Consider the following 12418-nt stretch of genomic DNA (forward strand, 5'->3'; position numbering starts at 1 on the left):
AGTTACAGACACTTTCTGCGAAATTAAGATCGAGTGATTGCGTGGGGCAGTAGGGCCAGTCCAGACTCGATAGGGTACCTCAGCGTTCTTCAAACCTGGAACGGAGGTGAGCGCCCTGTGCTGAGCACAGCTGTTGTCATGTCAGAACAGAGGAATTGAAAACAGCGCACTCATCCTTAGGTGTTGAAGAAAGGCAACAGTTACTCTCCGAGAATGTTCGGGTTCACGGTAATCCGAATGAGTGGGCCAGAGCCCTGGTATGAGGAACAACGCCAAAACATCACAGAAACACCCGTGGCCCAAACTATGTTCAAATCGCCTACCGTCCAGTGTCTCGATCGTTCAGCCAGTGTAAGTTGTGAGTAACGGCTCTTGTGAGGCAGTAAACTCCAAATATTTCGTAATATCAGCTCTGAAACCGGTGAAGATGGAGCTGTATTCGCTGACAGCAGCAGTATCTGTCTACAAGGAACTGCGAATCACTCGCTGCCATTTAACTTGACACGGACGAGAGACGTGTGTCTACATCTACTCGATACCCCACCATACGGCGCGTAGCGGAGGGTACCCCGTATCACTATTAGTAGTTTCCTTTCCTGTTCCACTCGCATACAGAGCGAGGGAAATAACTACTGTCTATATGCCTCCGTATGAGCTCTGATTTTTAGTATCCTATCTTCGTGCTCCTGGCGCGGAATGTACGTTGGCACCAGTATAATCGTTTTGCAGTCAGCTTCAAATGCCGATACTCAATTGTGTGCCCTGGAAAGAACGTTGCATTCCCTCTAGCCCGCCCCTGAATTTCTTTGGTGTCTTCCTTTACTGTGACTAGGCAGGGATCCCAAACACTCTCATTAGTGTTCTCCTGGACAGATGAACCTCACTTTCCCAAAAATCTCCCAGTAAACCGACGTCGATCGTTCGTCTTCCGCAGCACAATCCTCACGTGCTCGTTCCATTTGATAACGCTTTGCAACATTATGGCCAGACATTTAAAAGATTTGACAGTATCGAGCAGGAGACTAGTAATGCTGTATCCGAACATTATATGACTGTTTTTCGTACTCATCCGCAATAACTTATATTTTTCTACATTTAGAGCTAGCTGCCATCAATCACACCAACTATAAATTTTGTCTAAGTCATGTTGTATCCTTCTGCACTCACTCAACTTCGGCACCTTCTCGTACATCACAGATTCATCAGCAGAGAATCGGAGATTGCTGTCCACTCTATCCGCCAAACCATTTATGCTTACAGAAAATAATAGTAGTCCTATCACACTTTTGTCGGGTACTCCTGAAAGTAACCTTGTCCCTGAAGAACAGTGGCCGTCGAGGGCAACACACTTGTTTCTGTTACTTTAGAAGCCTTCGACCCACACACTTGTCTGGCAAACTATACCATATCTGTGTACCTCCGTTAAGGGGGGATGTACACAAAAGCGGTCAAAATTGTGAAAAATTTTTACTGGATCTTCATTTACTGTATTGTACTGAAATTTTAATGTCTGAATATTACGTCCCAATTCCACTGTTAAGTTTGATAAAAATAATAACTAACAAAAGCTTGCTCGGGGCCATACCCCCTTGTGTTCTCGTATTCCTCGTATTATTTACACCTGAAGTGTTTTCTTCCAGTTTCATGCAGTCACAATGCGGAAGGAGTATTTTGGTGTTTAGCAGATCCAGAAATTCTACTAAAGTGTGTACATGGAAAAACTGCTAATGAATGTTACAACTCTCTAATACGAAAACCATGCCCCAAGAGAATACTTATTTTCACAACTGCTGAGGAATTTGCAGCGTAGGTTGCTGTATTTAGTTTTTAACTGTGCTATTCTTGTCAGACTACAATCTCTACAGAGGCTAGGTTTTGATCCAGGATCTTTTACACTGTCGATATTGAATGAAATCGATAACAGAAGAACTCATGCAGCTGACATTACTTACATTTTGGCAACCTACTGTACCTTTTCCTCACAAACCACTGACATTGTGATACTCAAATTTGGGAAGCAATTAGTCAGTACTAAAGTCAAACATACTGTAGAAGGAATTTTCATTTGCTACAATAGTAAGGTATTTATATAAGAGAAAGGTCCTGATATTTGGAATAAGTTTTTCACGAAAAATTGGAGAACTGTAAAAATATAGGAAAAGAAGTCATCAGTACTCTCTTCGACAGATATTTGTAATAATAGTTTATCAATTTTTTTACCAAATACATTACATTCCTTCTGACAGATCTTTCAGAAACGGAACATTTGAATGCCCCTTGTTGAAAAACTTTCAATTCTCTGTAACTAAAAATGTATAACTTCAGTAAGCTTGAAGAAGTATGTTTGTCTCCATGTAACATTCCTTAACAGCTGTGCCACATTTAACTATATTGGCTTGAAAACTTTAGACTTTACTAGGCTTCTTTTTTCAAAGTATTGGAAATTCACATACATTCCCCCTTAAAAGTCTTCAGTGGGGGACAGTCTCGAATGCTTTTCAGAAATCAAGCTATACTGATAAGCCAAAATATTATGACCACTGCCCACAGTTAGGTTGGATGCCTCTTGGTGGCGTTGCGAGCGCGTGACGCAGTAAGAAAAGTACGGAAGCTTAACAGAGAGGGATGGTGGACTATCCTATCGAAGATACGCGGTGCAAAAGGAGAAATCAACTCAGATCGGCGACTTTGTGAAAGGGCAGAGCCTGTGAACAAGTATCTCAAAGCGGCGAAGTTGGTCGACTGTTCGCGAGGTACTATCGTGACCATCTACGGAAAATGGTAGAAGGGCAGTATAAAAGTATCACTAGGCGCTATGTGGTTGGACGTCCACGACTCTTCACAGTAGGTAGGGTTGGGACGCTCGTCTGCTCTGTAAAGAAGGATAGAAGGAGATCTTTGGCACCTGTGGCGAAAGAGCACAATGCCGGTGGACGCACATGTGTTTAGGACCAGACCATTCAGCGGACATTGTTGACGAAGGGGCTCCACAGCAAACGACCCCTTTGGGTGCGCGTTACTCTCTCGCGCACCAAATTCGCCTGATGTAAATCTAGTGGTTCCCTTTCTGCAACGCTGTCGAGCGCCATCTGAAAGTAAGCTAATAAGCGGCCAGGAATTACATGCCCCGACGAAATCGTCAATTACGATTGTAGTGGACTCAAGATCATTGATATTGGACCCTCTATCGCTGGAAACTTGCCGACTCGTCGGACGAATCAAGCTTTTGCTGCACGAAGTCTTTGGTCGTCTCCACAAACGCCGTCAGGAGGCGAACGGCTGCTAGAAACGTGCGCCGCTCCACAGAGCAGTATTATGCTGTGACAGACATTCTCCTGCGCTCACATGGGACCTGTAGTTGCATTCGAAGACACGCTGACAGCTGCGAACCACCTGCAGCCATTCTTGCTTGGTGTCTTCTCTAACGACAATGTCATCTTTCATCAGTATACCTGCCCGGTCTCGAAGCCAAGAAAGTGCTATACTGGTTCGAGAAGCATTATAGTGAAATCATGTTAATGTCTTACTCACCAAATTCACCTGATGTGAATCCAATAGTTGTCTTCTGGGCCGCTATCTGGCGCCACCCCCGCGTACAATAATAAGCGGCCAGTTATTAATAGAAATTACATGACTGGTGAAAGCTCCACAAATCTATCAACGAACTGCAGAATCGGTGATATGTTGCGTTACAAAGATGACCCAACAAACTACGAGAAATGCACACTATTTTTATAAAAATACAGTTTTTATTCTGCATTTGTGAAAGTTGTACAGTGTGTAGATACATCCTTCCCGCTTGTTTTCAAACTTAGTTCAACCTGTTCACGTGAGTGGCGCCGTCACAGCATGTCTTCAAGATGGGTGCCTCACTTGACGTTCGTCAAAAGCAGCGGGCTGTCACAGAACTCCTGTGCTGTGCAAACTAGACAGTGGGAAACATCCACAAGAGGTTGAAAAAGGTGTATGGAGATGCTGCTGTCCCTCACAGTACAGTTAGTCGGTGGGCAAGTAGGATACGTGATGAAAGCGGGTACGGCAATATAGAGGATTGTCCTCGCAGCGGCAGGCCTCGTACTGCACACACTCCAGACGATGAGCAGAGAGTTAACGAATTGGTGACTGCTGACAGACGAACCACAGTGAACGAATTGTCACGCTACGTTGGGATAGGGGAAGGGAGTGTTTGCAGAATACTGAAAGTGTTGGCGTCAAAAAAGGTTTGTGACAGGTGGGTTTCCAGAATGTTGACAGTAGCTCACAAAGAAACAAGAGAAACGGTATGCAGCGAAGTTTTGGAACAGTACGAGTATTGTGGAGATAAATTTCTTGGAATAACTGTGACAGGTGATGAAACATGGCTCCATCATTTTTCACCTGAGACTAAGAGGCAATCAGTGGAGTGGCATCATGCTAATTCACCCATGCATCACCTGATGCATACGTGACGACACTGAAGAAACTTCAAGCTCGACTGAGTCGTGTTCGACCACACCGGCAAAAGCAGGATGTTTTGCTGTTGCACGACAATGCACGGCCACATGTCGGTCAAAAAACCACGGAATCGATCATAAAACTCGGATAGACAACACTGAAACACCCGCCTTACAGTCCTGACCTGCCTCCATGTGACTATCATCTCTTTGGGAAACTGAAAGACTCTCTTCGTGGAACAAGGTTTGAAGATGATGACTCCCATGTGCACGCTGCCAAACAGTGGCTCCAACAGGTTGGTCCAGAATTTTACCGTGCAGATATGCAGGCGCTTGTTCCAAGATGGCGTAAGGCAGTTGAGAGTGATGGAAATCATGTGGAATGTGTAAATATTGTTCCTAAAGGATGTATCTACACACTGTAAAACCTCCAAACATGTAGAGTAAAAGATAAAAAAAATAGTGTGCATTTCTTTTGGAGTGACCCTGGTATTAAGCAAGTGGTACATTTTGGGCCGTCAGTGTGTATGGAATCTGCCCTTTACCCTTCATCCATAGTTCGCAGTATATCATATGAGAGAAGGGCATCTTGCCATCTACCGCGCACCAAAGCTAACACTGTGCTCCTTTAAGCGGGTATATAATATTTCTCGCGCGAGCTTATATGCCGCCTCTTGACGGGCCATGTGTCAGCAGAACAGCAGGTGTAGTGCAGGTGTACGGTCCGGAAGCGGCTACCGGCTACAAGGCGACGTGGCCGGCGGATTCCCCCTGCGGCGCCATTAACCGCGAACCTTATTTATTTTTTCGCAGACTGCCGCGGCGGCGCTCCGCGAGGTTTTGCGCTCATAAGGGAGCCCCCCAGGACGAGGGGCGCCCATTATACGCGCCGTAATAGAGTTTTATTGTGGGCGCGCGGGCCTCGGACATTAATAAACATTAACAGCCGGCGCGGGGTGTCTGGCGCACACAGCGCAGCACGCAGGGCCCGGACCGCCGGTCTGCCCTGAAAAAACAACGGGAGGTGCAGGGCGGGGGATGATGGATCGCGCGATCTGGCGCCGGGCGATTACAGCCCCAGGGCCGAGATGATGGCCCGGCCACGAGGGCGGCAGGCCCCGTTCACCTCACCTCACCTCACCTCACCTCACAGCCGGGCGCGAATAATAGCCTGGCCAGCCCTCAGCATTAGCGGCTGCACTAGGGCGCAGCTTATTTAACGAGCAACGCGCCAACACGGAAATATTACCTTCACTGACTACCAGCGTCGATGACTTAGGCTACATTTCCTCCTCCTCCTCCACCTTCTTCTGCAGTTTAGCTACAAGGCGAGACAAACAAAAGTGGCCCAAGGAACAGAGTTCCAGGGTACAAAGAAACGCAGCACAAGAAAGGAAGTACAGTACTAACCTGACTACAGCAGATGCTGAAAGTGACTACCATTCGTATCTCGGCACTTTTGGGCCCTGGTTAGCAAGTTTCTGTAGGCGGATCGAAGTTTGTAATAGTTCTTTATTTGCGAAACCATTACCACCCGCCAACCCTATTTTTCGATACCGTAGATTAATGAATATTTTTCTACGTAATGTCTCATATTTTTCACTCTATTCAAATTTGGTTTCATTTTTACATGTATGTACGTCGATATTTTGAAATGTTGAAATCGATATAATATCTAGTGTGCATATCTTTGTACTTATTGTTATCTTTGATGCCAGCTTGTGACTTTCGGCGCGGAAGCGAACAGCGTAGTCAAGTTTTTGTGTTGAATACGAACAGTCTTGACTTTGTACTGGAAATGAAAAGATGAGTCTGAGTTGTGGTCAATGAAAAATGTTGTGAGTTTCATTAAGAGGTTGGTTGGTTGTTTGGGGGAAGAGACCAAACAGCGAGGTTATCGGTCTCATAGGATTAGGGAAGGATGGGGAAGGAAGTCGGCCGTGCCCTTTCAAAGGAACCATCCCGGCATTTGCCTGGAGCGATTTAGGAAAATCACGGAAAACCTAAATCAGGATGGCCGGACGCGGGATTGAACCGTCGTCCTTCCGAATGCGAGTCCAGTGTGCTAACCACTGCGCCACCTAGCTCGGTGAGTTTCATTAAGAGCAGTAACGGCTGCGAAATTGTATGATGAAGTAATGTTTTGAACATGCGGAAGTATGAAAAGTTTAATAAATGTGATTTTTTGGGAAAAGTGAGAGTCAAGAATTATTTTCAAGTGCCCACTGTTTAAAAAAGTATGAAGCACATTGCATTGAATAACATGAATCATCAAATTAATTCTTCAAGTCGGCGTAATTAACATCAAAGTGCCTTTCGCACCAACAGCGACAGTCATGCTACCTAGGCAACATTTTTAATTACGAGCCAAAGCCAGAGCGAGATCGTCGTTGGATTGCAAATACAAGATAAGCGATACTATTGTTAATTTTCTTCAGTGACTGTAATCAATTTCTGTAGCAATACCTACCACATTAAAGACCTTTTAATTGCGCAATAAAAATATCATACTGTGAGTGCGCGACGTGATAACTTTCGAACTGATTAACTGTTAGTGGAGGTATTGTTGTATGCTGGACTGCTGGAATTGCTGCAGTCTGATGCTAAATGTTCAGCTGAAGTTCTTGAAGAGTATGAGGGACTTTGCGATACACCTTAGACTTGAGGGGCCTCCACTCAGAGTAATCGCACACTGACAGATCACGTGACCCGGGTGGCCGGCTAGGGCCGCGACCAGGCTGGCCGTTGCTAACAACTCTGTTAGCCGTGAAGATTGTGTACATGTGCTCCGAGGTTTGGCTTGGATCCTTTTGGAAGTAACCGTAGGTCCTTTCCTCCTCCGTTCATGTTGACATAAATAGTTTCAAATTGTTCGCAATTTAACGCACCGAAGTCAACGTTTGATGAAAAAAGATGGGCCCAATAATTCGTCATGCAGACACTGCACAAACCTCAATCTCCTGAACATGCAGTGGTGATTCGTGGAAGTTAAGCAGATTCTCCACTTACCCAAAACTTGTGGGTCTATGAGTCGAGACAGCCACTCAGGTGGAACCGGGCTTCTTCAGACATAATGTTCAGATCCATGACCAAGCCATAACTCAGTGAACACTGACTCACAGAAATGGAGGCGCTGAGAAGCATCTGCTCGTTCCAACGCATGAACAACGGAAACTCAGTAGGAATGCGTGTGCAGGTCCGGGTGGAGTCTTCGTTCTCATGTTGGTCTCTTGCTAGAACTCCGAAGCAATTTCTGGTGAACTGCAGCCACATTCTCTGGTCTGCGGCCACGTTTCGGTATGTTTTCTGACTTGTTGAAAAGACATCCGCCGGCTGGAGTGGCCGTGCGGTTCTGGGCGCTACAGTCTGGAACCGAGCGTCCGCTACGGTCGCAGGTTCGAATCCTGCCTCGGGCATGGATGTGTGTGATGTCCTTAGGTTAGTTAGGTTTAATTAGTTCTAAGTTCTAGGCGACTGATGACCTCAGAAGTTAAGTCGCATAGTGCTCAGAGCCATTTGAACCATTTTTGAAAAGACATCCGGTCTGATCCCAGTTTCGGACTAATCATTGTATGGAACTCTTTCCTGGCATTTTGATACCATTAAACTTCTCATCACACATTTTACCACACCGTTTTCACGACTCTGTTCTCACTGACTTTCCAAAATGTTCACCCTCTGCTCCATTGTGAGTACCAGTCTCACTTTTGCCCTGCTCCACTCACAATGACGCAGCCTGCACTACTCTCTGAACCGGTATGGATCACGTGACGGGAGTACACATGGTGCGCACGTCGCAGAGTGTGGTTGTTTGCTTACATGCTCGTCAAATCATATCCAATCATCCGGGCCGCTTTTATTTGCCCCATCCTACATTAGGCCTTTGCCCTGCTACGGTGTCCATCTTTTCCTTGCTTTTCCCAAATTTTGCCTGACTTTTTAAGGTAGTCTGCCACTGTTCATTCCGATACGTTCGACCGAGCGAGGCGGCGTGGTGATTAGCACACTGGACTCTCAATTCGGGAGGACGACGGTTCAAAACCCGCGTCCGGCCGTCCTGATTTAGGCGCCCGTTATTTCCGTATCTCCCTTCAGGCAAATGCCGGGATTGTTCCACTGAAGAGGGCACTGCCTATTTCTTCCCACATCCTTACCTAGTCCGGTAGGACCGAGGACCTCGCTGTTTGGTCCCCGCCCACAAATCAACCAACGAATCTCATTTCAGCCGGGTAGTTCTTGCTGTTTTGTCGTGTCTAAATGACCACTTCCATAGAGAAGTGCGGGAACGGCCATTAATTTATGAAACTTCGTTCATAATATTGTTTTGTGACTTATTTGTTGTTCATATGCTTCCAGATCTGGGACACCCCAGTCCCATGAAAACGGTTCCTTTAGTCTCGAATGAAAAACAGCCCACAGTTGCACTAATTATGTTTATTCTAAATCTTCACCATGGTTTCAACTATAATAATATAGCCTTCTTCAAAAGTCATAAGCTTTTTTTAAAAAAAAACAGACTTTGAATGAATTTTTTTTCTTTCAACATAGTCAATTTTAAAGCAAAATCCAACTCGTCCATTAAAATCCAAGGTAGTTTTTTCCCGTAAAGTTGATGTAGACATAAACATTTTCAACTCAATGAAGAATTTTTTTATCATGGTTCACAGTTTTCACACTGAACGTTTTGTTGTAAACAACCACCAAAACCTGCTAAGAGTTTCTACTTTTATTATTCAGACATTGAGAAGTAATTGTGGATTAAATTCATTACGAAAATTTTGAAAACACTGCCAGATGATGACCTCAATGTTGAAATTAGTTGCAGAATAATAAAGATAATCTTGTGGACGTTAGTTAAAATAAAACGGTTGCTGGTGTTGCTGCCATGATGAAAATAACGTTCCTTTAGTTTTCTTAGTAGATCTATGGATCTACTCATACTGTAATAGGTTACTGTTACGATTAGAACATAAATTTCTTTTTGTTTGTCATTCTCTTTTTCTATTAAGACTATGGCATCGTCTGTATAAAAAACACAATTCAGACCAGTCTTTTTCTCTATTCTGACACCTCAATAAAATGTGGTTTTCTATTCAGTAAATAGTGTCTCTCAGATACCGCGAGGGAAGTGGTACACCGGTGCCTGACAGACTCTGCTACCTCTCCATTTATGCAGGGTGTCCCGCCTGACCTTGCAAACTCAAGTACCTTCAGAAGCTGAACCAAATGTGAAAAATGCAAGTGGCCAAGGATGCACCTATGTCAGCGGCACACACAATGGGCAGGAATGCACATTTCCTACAAGTAAACAAACACTACCTTCAACACAGTTACTTTTTTTTAAAAAAAGGCACATGTATGTTTTCCAGCAGAAATGAAAAACAGAAGTGCAATTAGTGATAGCAGACTTGTTTGCACTGTTCCAATCCTCATACCTTCTGAAATAAGTAGAGGTTTAAATTTGTCGACGGCGCCAATGTTTCTGGCGTAACGCGCAGAGCAAAGGTTGTCCACAGTATGCTTCAGGACACCAACCCGGATTACGGCATTACAGCACTACGGAAGGGAACTGTTGCTCCGTTTCCATTGTTAAGGTCTAAGTATTCCAAAAGATAGGAGAATTACTTAAACCTAACTAACCTAAGGACATCACACACATCCATGCCCGAGGCAGGATTCTAACCTGCGACCGTAGCGGTCGAGCGGTTCCCGACTGTAGCACCTAGAACCGCTCGGCAACACAGGCCGGCCTTAGAGGGTTGAAAACAAGTCTGCCATCACTAAACATTCCTCTAGTTTTCATTTCCATACAAAAAATATTCACGTGTCATTAAAAAACAGTAACTTCGTGTTGCAAAGGATGTTTCTTTACTTGTAGGGATTGTGCATTTTTCGTTTAATTTCGGTAATATATGACGTGTCAAAGTTAGGAAGGATACCCTGTACTTAACATGCTTGCTGTATTTTGGTATAGGGTTCTAAATGTGTTTATTAAATTGTGTGAATAGCTTCATTTCTCCATTACGCTCCACTATTTTTCTCTGTTAACTTTATCGAAGGCATTTTCCAAATGAAGAAATGCTAAGTGGGTCGCTCGATTAATTTCTGCATGTTTTTCAATGACCTGTTTCGTTGTCATTCGTCAAGTCGGTAAAAAGTCACTCCAGTGTACAAGGGACATTCAGGAAGAATTGCCTCCAATGAACTTTTCTGGAAACTTCAGCATATCCAGAGAGTAGAACACGAGAGTTAAAAGGACCAAGATTACAGCTATACGAGATAATCTGGGAAGCTTGTAACACTGTTGCAGGGTAGGCTGCGAAGAGAGATAATCGTTAAGAAAAAATTCGATGCATTACACCGTTTCTTATTTAGTCAGCATTAGATAGTTGCTCCAGCAAATTCAAAAAGCATGTCAGATACAGTGCGCCAAACGTGGTCTTCGTTTGGATTCCTCAAGCAGAAGAAACGTACCATTTGATAGCCTGGCTTAATTTTATCACTTCCGAAAAAGGCACATTTTAACTGTCAGTGAGCGTTAGAACAAGAAGTAGCTTACGGTCCCTGAGACGTCGGTGTATCTCCGCAAGTGCTTGAATTTGCGCGCACAACGATCTGACTGGTGAATGTCAATGCTAATTAGATACGAAAAAGCGTAACGCACAGTATTTTATTCATAGCAGTTATTTCTCAGCGCAGCCTACTCTGTAACGGCCGTACAAGTTTTCAGACTGTTTCTGACCTCCCTGCATATTGTATTAGTGTGTATGTTTTACAGGGCCGCTGAAGACGGGTGGTAATAAGAATAATAAAACATCCTTCTTGTCTACGTTAGTTGTTGTTGTTATCTTCAGTCCGAAGACTAGTGTAATGCAGCCCTCCACGCTACTCTATCTCGTGCAGACCTCTTCATCCTCGTATAACAATTGCAGAGTATATCCTTCTGAACCCGCTTACTCTTTTCACTTCTTGGCCCTCCTCCAAGACTTTTAAGGCCGACACGTCCCTGCGGTACTATTTTGGTGATTCCTGGATCTCCCAGAATGTATGCTATCAACCGATGCATTCTTCTGGTCAGGCTGTCCCACAAATTTCTAATCTCGCCAATTCTGTTCCTTATCTCCTCATTCTTCCCGTCTAATCGTCAGTTTTCTTCTGTAGCACCACATTTCAGAAGCTTCTATTATCATCTTGCCTAAACTGTTTTTCGTTCAAGTTTTTCTTTCATTCTTGGCTACACTCCTTTCAAACACTTCCAGAAACGACTACCTAGATTCGATGTTAACAAATTTCTCTTATTCTTGTCATAGACAGCCTACATTTTATATCCTCTCTACTTGGACCATCAACAGATACTTTGCTGCCCAAATAGCAAAACTCATCTACTGCTTTAAGTGTTTCGTTTCCTAATCTAATTGTCTCAGCCTTACCTTATTTAATTCGACTACATTCCATTACCCTTGTTTTGCTTTTGTCAGAGTGCATCTTATACCCTCATTCACGACACAATCCTTTCCGTTTAACTGCTCTTCCAAGTCCTTTCCTGTCTCTGACAGAAGTACAATATGATCGGCAAACCTCATTTATTCACTGTTTGCTCAATTGAATGACATCGGTGAGATGTTACAAATCTCAACCACTGCTTCCTTTTCATGGGCCTCGTCTCTTAGAAGTGCTGTCAGGTTTCTGTACAAGTTGCAAATAACCATCCGCTCCCTGTACTATACCGCTGCAACTTTCAGAATTTCAGATAGAATATTCCAGTGAAAACTATCAAAAGCTTTCTTTACGTCTACAGGTACTGTAATTGTCGTTTACAAAATTGTAAAATGTAGCTGTACGAATCTATAACATCTGTAGAAGTGGTAAAATGTTACTGCTCTGCTGTCGTTTTGTAGCCTCTTTCCAAGTACCGATGGTGGTGTTGAGTTGAGTGGAAGGTGTAAGTTGGAGCCTTCACCAGACCTGTGACCTACACACACAGA

This window comes from Schistocerca nitens, chromosome 6, assembly GCF_023898315.1.
Source record: "Schistocerca nitens isolate TAMUIC-IGC-003100 chromosome 6, iqSchNite1.1, whole genome shotgun sequence".
In the NCBI taxonomy this organism is placed as follows: domain Eukaryota; kingdom Metazoa; phylum Arthropoda; class Insecta; order Orthoptera; family Acrididae; genus Schistocerca; species Schistocerca nitens.